The sequence below is a fragment of the Rattus rattus genome, chromosome 4 (assembly GCF_011064425.1).
Source record: "Rattus rattus isolate New Zealand chromosome 4, Rrattus_CSIRO_v1, whole genome shotgun sequence".
NCBI lineage: Eukaryota > Metazoa > Chordata > Mammalia > Rodentia > Muridae > Rattus > Rattus rattus.
Window position 1 is genome coordinate 108,891,988 of NC_046157.1, and position 18,193 is coordinate 108,910,180.

The 18,193-nt window shown below is 37.1% G+C and overlaps 1 protein-coding gene across 2 annotated transcripts in view; it reads left to right on the forward strand.

Moving 5' to 3' along the window:
- Khdrbs2 (KH RNA binding domain containing, signal transduction associated 2) overlaps positions 1 to 18,193 on the forward strand; it is a 449,495-nt gene that overhangs the window by 352,763 nt on the left and 78,539 nt on the right. The window lies entirely within an intron of this gene.

An 18,193-nucleotide genomic window follows, 5' to 3' on the forward strand; every position in this document is an offset into this window, starting at 1 on the left:
TTGGGTTTCCTGCTAGAGAAAATTCAAAAAGAGTTGTGTTAGGTGTCTTAGAAGCTTTTGGTTTTCTGACCAAAGCCAGAAAAAGCTGCTAGAAAAATTAGCTCTCCAAGCAGTTCTAGCTCTGTCAGACCAAACCCCAGTCTATTTGTTACATATCAATTCGGTCATTTACCACAGATTCCCTTTTGATTATTCTACAAGTAAGCATTTTATGATCTTATCCCCTTTATGCTTACAAAAAGACATCAAGTATATATATATATATTTAACACAGCAAATGAACTCAGAGATCTGCCACCTTTGTAAACACAAACAATAATCTTAACTGGGTGGGATCCCAACCTGAGACCACTATCCTCTCACCTCCTGCTGCTTCTTTATTACTTGAACCATGAGCCTTGTTTTTTAACTATTCCTTTCCCCCTAACGACTCATTAATGCAGCATCTCTGGCTTTCTAGGTCTGTGAAAGCCCTCATACAATTCATATTGCATCCTTATATTTTGCATACTTGAGAAATTATATATTCTTGAACTTCCTTCCCACAGTCTTAAGGGATGTCCTGAAGGTCAGAGCATTAACATTTTGCTGAGGAACATTAGACACATTCGCACTTCTCAGAATCATGCTGCTCCTAATTATCATGGAGTCATTAACCTTGGCAGGGAAAACATTTCCTGAAGGAGAAGCGTGCAGTAAAAATATATATAATTATACACAGAAGCCTTATGCAACAGTCAACACTCATTTAGGCCCACACTATGCTGTCCCTGCTTCAGGGATGTGTGTTTGTGTGTGTGTGTGTGTGTGTGTGTGTGTGTGTGTGTGTGTGTGTGTTTGTGTGTGTGTGTATGTGCGTGTGTATGTGTATGTGTCTGTGTGTCCATGTATGGTGAACATTATGCATGTTGTCTTGATAAATTTTTAGCCTAGGATCTAGTTAGTAGCAAAGTAGCATTAGTTGCTGTGTCTGCCTAATAATCTGATTAACAAAACCATGGGACAGAAAAAAATATAGTACTTTGCCACTTTGTAAAAAGCAAATTTATCCCATGTTATAACTATTACATAGTAAAAAAATAAATGATACTTTTCATATGATGACTAGAGGTGAGGAAGGAAAGCAATAGGTTTTCATTGCTGTCATTTTACAGGCTGCTTATTTTAAATACACATGAAATGTAAAATAAATGATTCAAATTCTTCATTAGTGATAGAATATCTTTTAAATTTATAAAATATAAAGTATAAATGAATAAAATATAAAAATATATAAATATTTATATAAATATAAATAAATAAAATTTTATATGTGCATAAATTATATAATATATAAGTATGAATTACATAATATATAAGTATAATAAATTAAAATTTGTTATACAAATATTTATATAAATAAAAATACATATAGACAAAGAAATGTAATACTATATAATAATTAAATACATAGTAAGTAAAATATGACAATATATAGGTAAATAAAAATAAAATATATAAGCTTACAGACAGTCAATATAGTTTGTCTTTGAGTGTTCTTGATAGCAATGACACAGACTCATATTTTTCTTTTTTCAGACCCAATTAAAGACCCAATTTTATTTTCAACTTAGTGTATTTGTGAGATAAAGCCCTAAAAATTATAATGATCGCCTCTAAGATTTGTACATTCTAAAGTGATACGCAAATTTCTATTTCCCTAAAGAATGAGAATATTCCTTTCTCACATTATGCATAATCCTCTTGATGAGGTAAGAGGCAAGAGTTTTCTTTTATAATGTGCATGTTCACACTTTTTTTACCCCCCCCCCTTCGGAGCTGAGGACTGAATCCAAGGCCTTGAGCTTGCTAGGAAAGTGCTCTACCACTGAGCTAAATTCCCAACCCCCACCTCACACTTTTAAAATTTTTACTCTTTTTTACCTTTTCCAGTTCATAGTTAAAGTTTCTATTGCTATTATGAAACACTACGACCAAAGGCAACCAAGGGAGTAGAGGATTAAGTTTGCACTTCCACACCATTGTTCATCACTGAAATAAGTCAGGACTGGAACTCAGTCAGGGCTGGAACCTGGAGGCAAGAGCTGGTGCAGAGACCATGGAGAGATGCTCCTCACTGGCTTTTTCTTCCTGACTTGCTCAGCCTGATTTCTTACAGAACCCAGAGCCACTAGCCCAGGGGTGGCTTCACTCATAATGGTGCCACCACTAACTGAGAAAATGGTCTATAGCCGCATCTCATGGAAGTATTTTCTCAGCTGAGATTCCTTCCTCTCAGATGACTGTAGCTTATGTCAAGTTGATAGAAATCCTGCCAGATCAGTTTCCAACATGTCAATTTCATACTCTTCAAACTCATTCTCTCCAGAAATTACATGGGTAGTATTTCAACAATACTGTTCCTATTTATTTATTTCTATTGACCATATCCCTTGTCATTTAAACCATTACCACATATTATATTTTTTAATAATATATATTTAGGATGCCAAGATGTTATATGATAAAAATGATATTGTGGAGACAAAAATTCCCCATGTATTTTAGAGTTCCTCGCCTGTGCTGTTTTTCTGTAGGATCATATTTACTTACTAGTTCTAAGTGGTGGAAGTGAATGTGTCTGTGCGTTGGTTGAATGACAAATGCAGTTCTTGATGAAGATCATTAAATGGGAATAGAGAGTTTAAAGTTCTCATGCAGAGCTGGTGAGGTGATTCCACAGGTCCAGACATTTATCGTCAAGCCTGGAAACCTGAGCTCAATCTCTGGTGCACACATGATGGGTAGGACTCCCACAGACTGTTCTCCGATCTCCACACCCATGGCATTGACCCAGACATACAGCGTGCCCACAGCAGCATGCACTTACACAGAGGGTAAATAAACAAATGTAATTTTTAACCTATCCAATCACTGTGATGATGAGAATAATAAGCACATTTCATATTCTGAAAGGAAGATATAGATCAGAACACAATCTTAAGATTATTGAAATGCTAAAACTCTTTAAGGATATGCTTGTCTTCAAATTAAATAATGTATAACTTAAACTTAATATAACTCTGCATCCAAATATTAATGTCATTCTAATATGAGTAGCTATTTTCAAAAATTATTCCTGGCTCAGAAGCCTGCATTTATTACTGGATTTAATTTCAGGGTTATTGTCTTACAGAGCTTATTTTTTTAATTGAATAAAAAGAAACATCCTTAATTGAGACATCCTTAGTTTGGTTTTTCTAATGCTTTAATGAACTTTGGGAGTTGTGATTTAATTGCTTCAGTGATTCATATTTTATATTTTAAAGTACTAGTGCTTAATATTTGTCAAGTAAGTGTAGTTTACTCTCAAAAACTATTGATAAAAAGATGGCATGTTTTTTTCCCTAAAACGTAGTAGTTCAGTTATTTATAGTATGACTAACAGCAAAGTCCAGGCAAATGTATTTTATGGTATCTCTCACCCATCTGCTCATTTTATTGTTGTATGTAAAATAACAAAGTCATTTTAATGACTAAATACATATAAAGTATCTTTAGTGAAAACAGTTTACTAAAAAAAAAATGGATAGTCTCCCCAGTTATATGATTCCATTTCAAAATAAAAATTTATTTACTTTCATAATTCAAATTTATTTTTTATTAAACCTGAGAAAATAAGACTTTTAGAGTACACTACATGAAATTTGATGCCAGGGATTTGTGTCCTGTCTTTTAGTAAGTAGATGCCCCATGCAAACCACAGACCTCAGAGAAGGGCTCAGCCTTCCGTGGAGACTGACACAGAGGGTGTGCACTGCCTGACTGCATGTGCTGGCCGTAATGGAGGAGGTGTACCTGGTTAAGGAAAGAAGAGACATCCTAGAAGAAGCAGCCATGAAGATGCTCAGGGAATAAATATGATTTTATTAAGATGAAGACCAAACATTCCATTCTCTTTAATAAATACATTTCAGCCTCTTCCAAATAGTCTATAAAAGCTTAGTGTACATATAACTGAACATCACTGCATTTGCATTAATAATGGAATACAGCATGTGCTTCCACAGAGCTCTAAGATTATCCAATGGCTGGTCTGATTTCATTTGCCTTTATAGCTATGGTAATGAGTTCATACTGAATATACAACCAGAATAGCATTGCTAAGATAAAAATCAGAATATTCATTTATTTTACTAAAATTCTTCAATGACCTTCTGTTTACTGAATAAGTCTTGAACAACTGTTTTTAATACTAATGTCTGAAATAACTGCTTTAAGACCTTCTCTTGCAAATATTTTGTTTCATGTCTCTCGATAATGACTGTAATCTCATTATTAAAGTCATTATTAATAACTAGAAACATTATTAACGTTTTGATTAGCTTATCTCTTACACTGAAATAAAATCCTTCTCCCTCTAACTGTAGAAATATATTATCATTGCCTTTCTACTCCTGACCCTTCTGTTACGACTTTATGTAAGGTATACTTATGTCAAGAGGAAATGTAATAATTATTCAGCCATAAAGAAAAAAAAATGAAGGCTGAAGACCTAGTTCTTATAAGCAAATTGTTCATAGCCAATGCAATTTTTCTCTTTTCTGAACTTTAGTAGTTGAAGCAATTGTGCTCTTTCATACCCTTGATGTCAAATTCCTCATGCATATGTTTGCCATAGTTCTAAGACTAAGACTTCCTTAGTCTTTAGCAATACATCTGGTCATGTGACTTGTTCTATCCAATATAATCTAGTGTAAATAAAGTGAAGAATATCTTGACTCCTGCGTTCTTCCTCCTCTGCCTCTCTCAAGGCCAAAAGACTGTGGCCTGAAAAGCTATCTAATCCAAGACACCCAGAGACAAGTGGGCCAACCTGATTTGTCCAAACATATATAAACCTAGATATATATATATGAATAGTATGAACCTATATTTTCCCATGAGAGAGGACTTTTTTGCATTTTCTCTACACTAGTAGCTCATAATCTGAGCATGAACTTTGCCATTGTGCCTAATCAGTACATATTTTCTGAAGAGAAAGCCTATTTTAATTCATTTGAGATTGGTTTGTTGAAAGTCAGATTTATTCAAATAGTTAAGACTGAACCATCATAAAATTAATTGCCTTGGGACTACAGATATAATAACATAGATGAAAGACAGATTAGATAGATAGATAGATAGATAGATAGATAGATAGATAGATAGATAGATAGATAGATGATAGATAGACAGACAGACAGACAGATAGATAGATGATACAAAGACATCTTACTCTCAGCCTCCCTACCTGATAGCAGACACATCTAATAAGGCAAGAGTTAAACCAGCCACTGCCTTACTTGGACAACATCTCCACTGCTATGGAAACTGAGTCTATGGATAGATGCCTTACTGCCTAGATGGTAACTTACAAGCAAGTCAAGGTGCTATAAGTCAGTCGGCACAGTCAATACTAGGCAGACTGATTTCCTTGCCAATGACAAACTGGATTTTCAGCTGTAAAACTCCAACCTGAAACAAAAGTAGGACACCGGCTTCTTTGTTCCCTAGTAGACATACATTTAAAGTACAGTAAACAGCTGATAGGGGTTTACCCAGCACCAGGGATAAATCTACATTTTATCTTTGCCAGTAAGGTTCAGGGATTACAGCAGGAGATGGGGAAGAAAAATCTGGACGAGATAGAGGATTAGGAAATCTGCCCACAGGGCATCTTCACTGGTTGCCTCAATATGAGTACTTAAATAAGAAGGGACCAAGGGCAATACAGCAGATATGCTAATGTAGGAGGGGGGAAATCATGGGGGCGGGTCCCAACCCTAGACAAAGAGTAACTGGCAACTAAGGAAAGCTGCTCACCAGAAGTAGTCTGTTGTGGATATGTATAACTATAGGGGGGAGGGGAAGGACAGGAGGAAGAGACAGGGCTTGGGGGAAGGAAGAGGCGATGAAGGAAAGATGATGAAGATAAAAGATATCATTGTATTTCAATTTTTAAAAATTCATTATTATTATTATTATTATTATTATTATTATTATTATTATTTAGAAAAAGTATCCTCTTCCTAACATTGCCTGATACGATATTTTTGATTTGGCACATATTTTAAGAACTCAAGGTCATGCAGACTCTTCCCGGCCACCATCCATTTACCTTCCTTTCCTGTCAAAGCTGTCAGTGTGAGAAAAGCGTAGGCAAGCGTCCTTCTGTATCCAGAACTTCGGTTGCAGCTATCGCCCTCAAGACTTTAATGGAGAAAGCAGAATGACGGACAAATTCTAACTGGAAAATACTAATTTTATTTCATTTCTTATATTTTTTGTTACTTTGATGAATAAATTTAATAACAACTATGGAAGTGCATATCTATATCTAAGGATCTTCTCAAGCAAATTTATAAAAAAAAATTATTATACTGAATTTGAAGGTTGTACATCAGTAAAGTTTGTCAATTTACTGCCAGGTATAACTTCACTGTTTAAAGTTATCAGTGATGTTTATGCTTTAAATAGAGAGTACAGTTTGTGGTCCAATGATGCTTTGAAGAATAACCTGTAATTAAACAGAAGTGTAGACTTTTGCAATGTCCTAAATAGTGAAGTAAATGACTCCTACCAAGTTGGACTGGAAAATACATTTTTTTATCTTCTAAATAATCTAAAATTTTAATTCTATTGATAAATATATTTACATTGCATTGTATAACAATTTTCTTTAACAAAAAATATCCAAATACTTTTAAATATGGTGGTAGATGCAGTTAGCAATATGAATATAAATATTTGTATTTTTGGTTTCTATTATTCATATATTGGAAAATAATTCCATCTAACATGGAGTCAAGAATTACTATAAGGATAGTTTTCATACATATCTTAGAACTCAAACTACCTTTGTTGTGTAGAAGCAGACTGAAAGAGACGTTAGAACTTAATAATTAAATATGATTAAACATTCTTTTGGGGGAGTCACTGATTTTCAAGTACAGGCCAGTGGGTTATACAACTTGGGTTATATCAGTTTAGAAGTTCATAATCTTCTGTCATAAAGGAAATTGAGAAAGACCATTTATGCCTCATAAATGAGATGGATGCTTTCCAGGCATGAAGACAGTTCTGATGAAACTAACTTGTCAAACAGAAATGCTCACTGACCACTACAAAGTAATCAGTGATGCAAGCAGCTTGTATCTTATATGGACAACAGCGGCTAACAACACTCATGGGTGTGCTTATGTCAATACCACCAGGCAAGAATTAGACCATTACCACAATTATTGAGGCAGATTTGAAGAAAGCTTTATTAAATACTGGCCAGGACCATGTACACCAGCCAGGTTTGTATCGAGGATTCCCATAGCATGATGTAGCAGAATTAATCAGAGGCTTATGAAAGGCAAAACCCATAGTCTGAGTACTCCCCACTTTTATCCAGTCAGAGACAAAGATACATTGGGATGTCTTCCTGCCTGTCAGCAAAAGCACGCCCTGTGCAGTTGGGGCAAGCAAGCTTGTTTACAGAAGAAAAAATACAAGGTGGCTTATCTTTTTTAAAAATTTTATTTTTCTTGGATATTTTATGTATTTACACTTCAAATGTTATCCCCTTTCTTCCCTCTTCCATACCCCTTCCTCCTCCCCCTTCTTCTGTCTTTGGGTAAGTTGGACTTACAGGTGAGAGGCATTTTTGTTTTATAGATCACTTAGCACAGTAATTTAAATGAGGGACTATATTAAAGGGTCACAGTGTTAGGAAGGTTGAGAACCACGGCTGTAGGTAATCTCAGCTGCTCTGAGCTCAGGATGGCAATGGCTATTCATGCATGAACATTCCATTCCTTCTTCTACCTTTTATATCTTTTATGATCCTTATCCTATAATGTTCCTTGAGCTTTAAAAACTTCAATAATTATTGATTTTCCTTCATTTCTGGCTAATACTTGAGCCACTCTGTCAGAGCAGGAGTCATTTATTCTGAATACTTTGCCCAGTTGCAAGTCCTGAAGACAACCTACAAAAGCAGTAATCTGTAGAATAAATAGGAATGTTTAGAAGTTATTTAATAGGGTGGAAAAAAGCAATAGGAATAATATTTCCACTAGGGCCTATATCTTCCCTAGCCATAAGATTCTATCCTGGCTTACAGTACAAAACGCAGATTCCTTTCTTTGCAATGTCACTTCAGTCCAATTGTAAACCCAAGCTGTTAACATCCATCACAGCTATTGTGAGACATTATTCCTGGGAGATATGAACAAATGTCTTCTAAGTCCAGGTAGGAAATTTACCATAAATTACATTCCCAGTTGGTGAATAAATGAGTATTTTGGGATTTCTTACAAGTATATGAGTTAGGGACTGTTTCCAGAAACATAAATGACTAAATGACAGTGGCATCACCAGAAACCCAGCCCAATGTAGGTGACAACTTATAAAAGATGGAAACCTGGAGCAACCTGTATAGCATAAAGGCAGCTCAACACATTGGACATCAGGAAGCTCAGATGGTCTGAGGCTTTTCCAGACAGCAGATGGGTCAGAGAGTTTCCCTCAGAAGTTCTCTCTCTATATATATATATATATATATATATATATATATATATATATATATATATATCACATACATACACATGCTTGGGAAGGGAAGGTCTACAAAAATTTTTCAGTTTCAGGGACTTCCTGAAGCTATTAAATCGTTTACTTCCTATGCTTTAATAAACATCCCACTGGAGGATAGAATGCTTTACCTCACTTTAAAATACCCTGGGTCTTAGCAAATTTCCATCTAAGATGAAATAATACATCTTGCAGGAAAATGCTATAAGACATAGCTGTGTTTGTTGTACCAATATACGCATCTTGCCTGGCGAAAGACTTCTGGGTTAGAAATATTCTGACATAAGTAGTTAATAAGTAGAAAAAAGACAGTCTAAATAAATATGTGTTGAAGACTTTTTAATTTCATTAAAATTCTATAAGATAGATACTGCATTATATATTAAAATGTGTAATATGAATTAATATATTTTAGTCTCCGGTGGACAGCAGGATGAAGGGATAACTCAAATGCTTGCCAATATCCCCAGATGCCAAGTAAGCAAACTACCTACTTTCGATTCTCAAAGTATTTAGACGCTTGAGTGTATGCCACTGAGCTGGTTAGCAGGAAAGGAGAAGTCACTATGGAGACGAGCTTGACACAATGGTGATCAGCCAGGAAATAAGTAGCAGGTTGTTGTGGAAATATAGTCCCAGAAGCAATAGCCAAGTTGAAAAGGGGTTGAAGTCAAGGCAAATGAATTTGTTCTTTCCAAGTATTTAAGCCATCTTGTATAATATCTTAGCCTTTAAACTCACTGAGCGTTGATAGTAAAGATACAGTCTAATTCCCATTGATATGGCATGACATGCCCCAGCAGCATTGATGGTAGAGGGAAAGAAGGAATCGATGGAGATGAATAGGCATGAGTATGTGTTCAGATTACACAGTTCTAACGTGAAGGATTTGCGAGATAACGTATGACTTCGGGACACTTTTAGCAATTGCTGGTCAGGCTGTCACATCCAAGGGTCTGTCTTTGGAGCTTATCATTTTATTGGCTTTGCCCATTCATTTTCACATCTGCTATACACTATGTTTTTGATGACAGTTAAATCTTAGAATGTGCTGTGATTTGAGTAAGTGTAAGTAGGGTCTTAGGGAGATTCTTGTCCCTCTGGGTTGTTGGGTTACTTGTTTGTTTGTTTGTTTGTTTGTTTGTCCTATCTTACACTTTAGAGAAGAACGCATTTAGTTGGGTAATAGTGAGTGTATGACATCAAAAGTGTGCAAAGTCTTACACAAGTACAGCAGGTAGTTTCCCTAGCCCATGTGACTTAGATAACCACACTGCTTAGTCTCTGGACTCAAATAAATCCTATGTTTCTTGCAGCTGCTATGCATATATTTTGGTAGTTGCTCTTACTTCAAAGACAAACTCCACGAAAACACTTTTAAACTGACATAAAAGTAAATGCTTATAATTGTCTTATATTTGTGGGATGTTTGTATTGGCCACTAGGTAGAGTAGGACCTGAATCACGTACCGTTGTGACGACCGATCCTAAATGAAGAAGGCAGAGGCATACAATTCCTTTGAAGTCTCCATCACCAGATAACACAGGCATCGTAGGCAATTTTCACCATATATTCATCTGTCATGAGAATTCCACTGGTTCCTCCCTTTTAAATTCGACTGTATTCTCCCCCAGGTGAAAACAAGTGCTATTCCCAAGGGTTTCCCAGGGCCAACTGGCGCACTCTGTGTTCATGTTGATTTGAAGAATTTTGCTTCATCCTTTTTTGTCCTCTTTTGTTTAGACTTTCTTCCCAAAGTAAACCACTGGGGACAGGAAGATAGTGATGTAACATGATGGAATTCAAACCAAGTCTTCCAAAGTTGTCATCTAACACCTACAAGTACACCAAGACCTATGCACACCAACACTCACACGGGGAGAGAGAATTTGATTATATATATCAATAGTTTATGCATCTGGAAGATAAAAATGAATAAAACACTCAAGTTTTATAAGTTTTATATTTGATTAAAAAGAAAGTGTTGTTTGCTATCAGACTAAATTAAAATGTATGAAACTTTCAAAGTGTTTTTTAAAAACATGTTATGTACATGATCATGTCTCCTCATTGTCAGTAAAACAGACAAAAGATGTTGAAGTGAAAAGTTCAAGGGTTTCAGCAATATAATCAATCCTTCAATTACCCAAGAACATGGTGCTTGGTTTGAGCTCAAAAGCAAGCATATTCCTTCTAAATTCTTTAGTGGCTTAGTCAAAACTTAAAACTACTAAGTTCGCTCATTTTCAGTTTTCTGTTGATAACTAATAAATGACTTTTTGAAGGTTATTACATTTAATGACTATTTACTTAATCTGAATTTTTGAATCTTAATGTAGATTTCTGCTTGGTTATTTTTTTAATATAGTAAGGTGCACTAGTATGATACAGAAATGTGAGTCACTAGGAAGTGTTTATTTAACTAGTTGTGAAAAAATTCATGAGGTATCATTCTCTTTAAAGGGCAATAATAAAATGACTTAAACTCTTTTTATCATGGGAGTCTGAAATAATTTTCTCCTCGCAGACTTAAGAGACAGCAACACTGTCACTGGTTTAATTTTGATGCTACATGGCTCTAATTGCAAGACAGCATACACCTTTGAATTACACCGCATGGAAATGTGGTCCATTTTCAACTGCAAAAGGGAGAATCCTATTAACCCAATACTTCCTGTCTTGAGGATGACTTTGTCTAATTTATGTATTCCTATGTATTTCTTCTATTTTTGGAGCCTATAGCTTATGTTTCTATTCTCTGTCATAATGAACCTTATGAATATTGGACAAGTACTCTGCCACTGTTCTATACCCCAGCCTTGGTGTGAACTTGGTTGGAAACTCATATTTTCTGCCAGTCAGTACGGATTCTGCAGGAAATTTTGGACTTCCATCCTGTCTATATTGAAAGCGATATTTTAAATTCTTAACAATAAATTCTAGGACCTGCATATACTGTCCACAGTGTAAAAGCTAAATAACAACAATACTAGAAATCAAGGTATTAATACATAGAAGCTAATACTGAGTTATTTATATGTACCTCAATGGCAGAACACTTGCCTGGTATCACAAAATGTGTGTAAACATTTGTTAGCCGTTTATCCAAGTAATCTCTAATATTAACTGCAACTGTTTGGACTTTCTATAAGCCATCACCATCCCAATAATGACACAGAGACCTTTTGCTAATTAAGAAAGCTTGGCCTTAGCAGCCTCTCAACTAGCTCATCTGAGGAAACCGATGAGCTAGTTCTCAGATTACCACAGGGCTTGTTAGTTCCCTCTCATGTGAATCCCAGCCTTCTTCAGTGTTCCAAGATGAATCATTTGCCGCTCTACTAGAATCCTCTCTCTTCTAGATGTTCCCACCTTCTAAACCTGCCTCAGCTCATTGACCATAGGATTGCTTTGCTCTGCTTTGTTTTGCTTTACTTACATGCGAGGCTTCCATACAGTGCACAAGCTCTCATCTCAGTAATTAACAGAGCCCTTTCTGTGAGCAGAGTCGGGGAGATACACTAGAGAGCAGAACAGAAGACAAATACCAGCTGCCTTGAGTTTCAGTTCCTTTTATTTACAACCCTATTCTTAGAGGTCCCTTTGATTTTTTTTCCAGCTTGGTTTCTAGTCTTTCTTTTGTTCTGGTGGATGTCACAGGCAATGACAGAATTGTGAAAAGAAGGAGCTCACGTTGCTATGTATTAGAAAGACTGCTTTGCTACACAGGACAGAGTAGATCACAGGGAGAATGTAACTGGGAATATAGAAGGAGCAGACATGGCTGGAGAGGGCCTCCCCCTACTCCATGTGCTTCTCCCCTCCTTCTTCCTGTGGGCCTGGCATTTGAAAGCTGAGGACTTTGAGAATGGAAGTATGCATATAAGGGTTAAACAGAACCTTCAGCTCTGTGACATAGCCTTCACTGCTCCTGCCTGCAAGACTTTGCATGCTGATTGTTTAGAGCTGGTACCCTTGACTTTATTCTTTTCTATGTATAACACCACAGTGTCGGTGGCTGAGAGTTAGCCTTGTTTGGTTTGGGATATACAAGCCAACAACAACAAAAAAGAAAAGCCAAGTCTGTTTTGTAACAAAAAGTTGAAGATAAAAATGTCTTCTTTTCCTAAGGCTGAATCTCGGAGTTGATGAAGCAAGTTCTGGATTTAGGCTAGAATGGTCACTAACATCTCTGAACAGCCAGAAGTGAACACACTCTAGTTACAGCCACTCAGGAAGCTGAGATAGAAGAATGGCGAGAGCCCAGGACTTGGAGAAACCATCTCAAGAATGAGTGAAGGAGTGAATGAGAAAGCACAGATATTGAAAATTATACTTTTTATATTTTAAATAACTTTAAACATGATTTCTAAATAGAAGGACATTACACCACAAAATACATGGTTATTAATTTCTCTACTAATTGTTTAATATTTGGAATTACATTTCATTGGTAATAATAGCACTACCAGGGAGACTGAAGTTCCCTTGGAGACTTCTTAGCATCACTTTAAAATAATTTAACAATGCAGCCTGAAACTCAAATACAAATCTATTAGACTCTGAAAGAAAAAGCAACAGTCCCCACAAGCTAAGAATCCCAGCAGCCCCTAGCAGGGAGACAGACAAAAACTCAGCTTCTAAGTTAACTGTGGAAGGGAAAAGGATGAGGAAATCTGATGTGTCAGGAGAGTGTGCCAAGGCGCTGATCCAAGTTCAGGGAGTACTCCATCCTGGGCTTTTGTGTTTCAGAGCAAAACAAACAAACAAACAAACAAACAAAATACACCATGGTCCAGACAAATAGAAATAAAGCTAGGTATGGCAGTTCATACTTTTATTCCAGCATGGAGGAGATGTGTAGGGCGGGGGTGGGGGCAGGGTTCCCTTGCATTCAAAACCAGCCTGTCTAAATAGAGTTTTAGGCCAACCCATAATATACAGTGATACCGAGAGAGAGAGAGAGAGGAAGGAGGAAGAGGATAGAGAGAGAAAAGAAAAAGAAAAGGGAAAAGAAAGACCATAGAAATGGTTTGTGGGTTAAGAGTACTTACTACTTACTTTTTTTTTTTTTTTTTTTTATTAACTTGAGTATTTCTTATATACATTTCAGTGTTATTCCCTTTCGGTTTCGGGCAAACATCCCCTCCCCTCCCTTCCTTGGGTGTTCCCTCCTCCTCCCTCCCCCATTGCCCCCTCCCCCCAACAGTCTAGTTCACTGGGGTTCAGTCTTGGGGACCCAGGGCTTCCCCCTACCACTGGTGCTCTTACTAGGATATTCATTGCTACCTATGAGGGTCAGAGTCCAGGGTCAGTCCATGTATAGTCTTTTAGGTAGTGGCTTGGTCCCTGGAAGCTCTGGTTGCTTGGCATTGTTGTACATATGGGTCTCAGCCCCTTCAAGCTCTTCAGTTCCCCTCTGATTCCTTCAACGGGGTCCTATTCTCAGTTCAGTGGTTTGCTGCTGGCATTCGCCTCTGTATTTGCTGTATTCTGGCTGTGTCTCTCAGGAGCGATCTACATCCGGCTCCTGTCGGTCTGCCACTTCTTTGCTTCATCCATCTTGTCTAATTGGGTGGCTGTATATGTATGGGCCACATGTGGGACAGGCTCTGAATGGGTGTTCCTTCATTCTCTGTTTTAATCTTTGCCTCTCTCTTCCCTGCCAAGGGTATTCTTGTTCCCCTTTTAAAGAAGGAGTGAAGCATTCACATTTTGATCATCCGTCTTGACTTTCATTTGTTCTACGCATCTAGGGTAATTCAAGCATTTGGGCTAATAGCCACTTATCAATGAGTGCATACCATGTATGTCTTTCTGTGATTGGGTTAGCACACTCAGGATGATATTTTCCAGTTCCAACCATTTGCCTACGAATTTCATAAAGTCATTGTTTTTGATAGCTAAGTAATATTCCATTGTGTAGATGTACCACATTTTCTGTATCCATTCCTCTGTTGAAGGGCATCTGGGTTCTTTCCAGCTTCTGGCGATTATAAATAAGGCTGCGATGAACATAGTGGAGCACGTGTCTTTTTTATATGTTGGGGCATCTTTTGGGTATATGCCCAAGAGAGGTATAGCTGGATCCTCAGGCAGTTCAATGTCCAATTTTCTGAGGAACCTCAGACTGATTTCCAGAATGGTTGTACCAGTCTGCAACCCCACCAACAATGGAGGGAGTGTTCCTCTTTCTCCGCATCCTCGCCAGCATTTGCTGTCACCTGAGTTTTGATCTTAGCCATTCTCACTGGTGTGAGGTGAAATCTCAGGTTGTTTTGATTTGCATTTCCCTTATGACTAAAGATGTTGAACATTTCTTTAGGTGTTTCTCAACCATTCGACATTCCTCAGCTGTGAATTGTTTGTTTAGCTCTGAACCCCATTTTTTAATAGGGTTATTTGTCTCCCCTGCTGTCTAACTTCTTGAGTTCTTTGTATATTTTGGATATAAGCCCTCTATCTGTTGTAGGATTGGTAAAGATCTTTTCCCAATCTGTTGGTTGCCGTTTTGTCCTAACCACAGTGTCCTTTGCCTTACAGAAGCTTTGCAGTTTTATGAGATCCCATTTGTCGATTCTTGATCTTAGAGCATAAGCCATTGGCGTTTTGTTCAGGAAATTTTTTCCAGTGCCCATGTGTTCCAGATGCTTCCCTAGTTTTTCTTCTATTAGTTTGAGTGTGTCTGGTTTGAGGTGGAGGTCCTTGATCCACTTGGACTTAAGCTTTGTACAGGGTGATAAGCATGGATCGATCTGCATTCTTTTACATGTTGACCTCCAGTTGAACCAGCACCATTTGCTGAAAATGCTATCTTTTTTCCATTGGATGGTTTTGGCTCCTTTGTCAAAAATCAAGTGACCATAGGTGTGTGGGTTCATTTCTGGGTCTTCAATTCTATTCCATTGGTCTATCTGTCTGTCTCTGTACCAATACCATGCAGTTTTTATCACTATTGCTCTGTAATACTGCTTGAGTTCAGGGATAGTGATTCCCCCTGAAGTCCTTTTATTGTTGAGGATAGTTTTAGCTATCCTGGGTTTTTTGTTATTCCAGATGAATTTGCAAATTGTTCTGTCTAACTCTTTGAAGAATTGGATTGGTATTTTGATGGGGATTGCATTGAATCTGTAGATCGCTTTTGGTAAAATGGCCATTTTTACTATATTAATCCTGCCAATCCATGAGCATGGGAAATCTTTCCATCTTCTGAGGTCTTCTTCAATTTCTTTCTTCAGAGTCTTGAAGTTCTTATTGTACAAATCTTTTACTTGCTTGGTTAAAGTCACACCGAGGTACTTTATATTATGTGGGTCTATTATGAAGGGTGTCGTTTCCCTAATTTCTTTCTCCGCTTGTTTCTCTTTTGTGTAGAGGAAGGCTACTGATTTATTTGAGTTAATTTTATACCCAGCCACTTTGCTGAAGTTGTTTATCAGCTTTAGTAGTTCTCTGGTGGAACTTTTGGGATCATTAAATATACTATCATATCATCTGCAAATAGTGATATTTTGACTTCTTCTTTTCCGATCTGTATCCCCTGACCTCTTTTTATTGTCAGTTGCTCTGGCTAGAACTTTGAGAACTATATTGAATAAGTAGGGAGAGCGTCGGCAGCCTTGTCTAGTCCCTGATTTTAGTGGGATTGCTTCAAGTTTCTCTCCATTTAGTTTAATGTTAGCAACTGGTTTGCTGTATATGGCTTTTACTATGTTTTAGGTATGGGCCTTGAATTCCTGTTCTTTCCAGGACTTTTATCATGAAGGGTGTTGAATTTTTTGTCAAATGCTTTCTCAGCATCTAATGAAATGATCATGTGGTTTTATTCTTTCAGTTTGTTCATATTATTGATTACGTTGATGGTTTTCCATATATTAAACCATCCCTGCATGCCTGGGATGAAGCCTACTTGATCATGGTGGATGATTGTTTTGATATGCTCTTGGATTGAGTTTGCAAGAATTTTATTGAGTATTTTTTGCGTCGATATTCATAGGGAAATTGGTCTGAAGTTCTCTTTCTTTTGTTGGTCTTTGTTGGTTTTAGGTATAAGAGTAATTGTGGCTTCATAGAAGGAATTTGGTAGTGCTCCATCTGTTTCAATTTTGTGGAATAGTTTGGATAATATTGGTATGGAGGTCTTCTGTGAAGGTCTGATGAGAATTCTGCCTCTAAACCCATCTGGACCTGGAAGCTCTTTTTTTGGTTGGGAGACCTTTAATGACTGCTTCTATTTCCTTAGGAGTTATGGGGTTGTTTAACTGGTTTATCTGTTCCTGATTTAACTTCGGTGCCTGGTATCTGTCTAGAAATTGTCCATTTCCTGCAGATTTTCAAGGTTTGTTGAATATAGGCTTTTATAGTAAGATCTGATGATTTTTTTGAATTTCCTCTGAATCTGTAGCTATGTCTCCCTTTTCATTTCTGATTTTGTTAATTTGGACACACTCTCTGTGTCCTCTCGTTAGTCTGGCTAGGGGTTTATCTATCTTGTTGATTTTCTCAAAGAACCAACTTTTGGTTCTGTTGATTCTTTCTATGGTCCTTTTTGTTTCTACTAGGTTGATTTCAGCTCTGAGTTTGATTATTTCCTGCCTTCTACTCCTCCTGGGTGTATTTGCTTCTTTTTGTTCTAGAGCTTTTAGGTGTGCTGTCAAGCTGCTGACATATGCTCTTTCCTGTTTCTTTCTGCAGTTTCCAGCACTCAAATCAAGTGGTTCATAACATGTGTAGTTCTAGTTCCAGGAACTCTAACACTCTATATGTGCACACACATGCATACACATACCCCCCCACACACGCACACACACATAATAAAATAAATTCTTCAAAATTTCTTGAAAATTTGAAATAGAGAGGAAGAACTCTCCCAAGAACAGAAGTGGGCTAGTGAGCTGAGGAAGGAACCCGACAAGTATCTGGCAGGCAGTGTGTGGCTCTTTAGAGCGCCCTCTCCAGTCTGGATTTCCCAGGCTCCCTCATGCTCCATGAACCCCAGAAAGGAAAAGTTACACCTTCCTTCTGCAAACTAGCTTTATTTACATTGCTCTCTATGTCGCTTCCTCGATCCATACTCTACTGCCACGGAAGATATTATATAAAATGTTCATAGTGCCTAATAGAACAAACAAATCTTAGAAAAATTACGGATAACTTTACGCGACCAGAGCATCCAGATGTAGTTTGTATGAATCCCTATCTACACTTTACAAAACAGGAAAGTGTTAAAGTCAAAACTCAAGTACATGCTAATTTGGTTGTGAATTCCATAAATCTCCACAGCATCAAATAGCAATGACAGCATCATTTAGTCCACATGTAGATATTTCATGGAGTTTCCGTCAGTAAACGTAATGAACCTGAGCTAAGCGATCTCCATTTGACATTTATAGTGTTAGTCTCTAGACAAATGGTGTGAAATGCCTCAGCACAAATGGCATGCGATTCTATTTTCTAAATATGCAAGAACATATGAGCTGCTTTGCAAAAGAAAAAAGAATCTCCTGGATTAAAAAGAACCATTAGAATTTTGTAAGTTGATATGACCAGAGTCTCATTACAACAGAAACTAAGTAAATACTGTGTCCCTGG